Source organism: Anopheles aquasalis, chromosome 3 (assembly GCF_943734665.1).
Source record: "Anopheles aquasalis chromosome 3, idAnoAquaMG_Q_19, whole genome shotgun sequence".
Classification (NCBI taxonomy): Eukaryota; Metazoa; Arthropoda; class Insecta; order Diptera; family Culicidae; genus Anopheles; species Anopheles aquasalis.
The window spans coordinates 18,735,257-18,736,595 of record NC_064878.1 but is presented as its reverse complement, the minus strand read 5'-3'; positions in this window follow the sequence as shown (position 1 = coordinate 18,736,595).

Below are 1,339 nucleotides of genomic sequence, written 5' to 3'. Positions count from 1 at the left end.
CGCACGGAGTAGGAAGATGGAACGAAGGGAAAGGACAAAAAAACCAAAACGGACGAACGAGCATCTGCACCTGGCCCCCTTTAAGTGCATAAATTTCGTGTCCAGCACAGACAAGAGCGGCCGCTCTGGGCGTCCTCCTGGCGTGGCAAGCGAAATCACGAGACGTGGATCGTGGATCCGCCCTTACTGATCGGTGGGCGCTTGTACGCCCCTCTCCGTTGGTGCGCTCCAGGATGTTTGCGTTTTTGGTGGCCCGGTGTTACGATCACGATCACTAAATCGATCGTAAGGTTTGGATGTTCACCGAAAAAATTGCCCAGCGTGTTAAGGATTTGGAATTGGATGCTCTGGATAGAGTATGTAAGGAATTGTAGTAGAACTTTGAATGATGTTTTTTTTGTACGTCAAGAATGGCATTAGCATCATAAAAACACTGGAACGGAGCCACAATGCCATTAAAATTGTAACGAAATATTACAAATTTCATTCCGATTGCTTAACATTTTTCCAAAATTCCTTTTAGAATACCTCGCTCAAAGTGCGCAGAAGAGTTGCCTTATTTGAAATTCTGCTTCGCTGCATTAATTCCATCCATTTCGCGCCATCGCGAAGCCGTTCACTCGTCATGTCGATCTTACCCAAAAAAGGCCGAGAATCGGGAAGCATGCAGGGCTTGAACGAAAGCAACATTCAATCAGAAATGGGCAGCAGCAGCAACGGCAATCAGCGACCGCTGCGTTCGCATCATCATCATCAACATAATGTTGCACCTGCCGAAACCAGTTTTGGACGCTCGCATGGTCCTGGTCCCTTTTTTCCTGGACCGCTCCAAACTGTGGCCCCCGTCTTTTACCTCCATGGCCGGGCCGCCTGCATGGCCACGTATCCTCTTCTCTCCAGGTTTGTCGTTGCGCAGGCCGGTCAGGCTTTCTTGAGTAATTTGCGCTGCTTCCTTTAGCGGCACCAGGTCCGGGGCATCATCATTAATGGTTCGACCGAATGCGGGTGACCAACAGCAGCAGCACGCGAATGGCGCACTTATCGTTTCGCGCATGGAGTGCTCCCCCCCGGGGGCAGGGGAGCCACGCGAGAAGATTGCGCGAAATGCCTTCCACGCGACCTGCGGATCGGGACTTTCGGGAGGGAAGCATTAATTTCATTTTTTGCCCTCTGTCTCTCTCTCTCTCTTTCTGTGGATCCCTTCCTGACCCTCTATGTTTAAGGATGGCGATCGCGCGCGCGCAAATATTTGCGCTGGAACCTGAAACTGATGCCACAGCGCGACGGCACGGCGCACGACGCGATGTGGGTATCATTTTGTTTTAAATTTTGCTTTCAA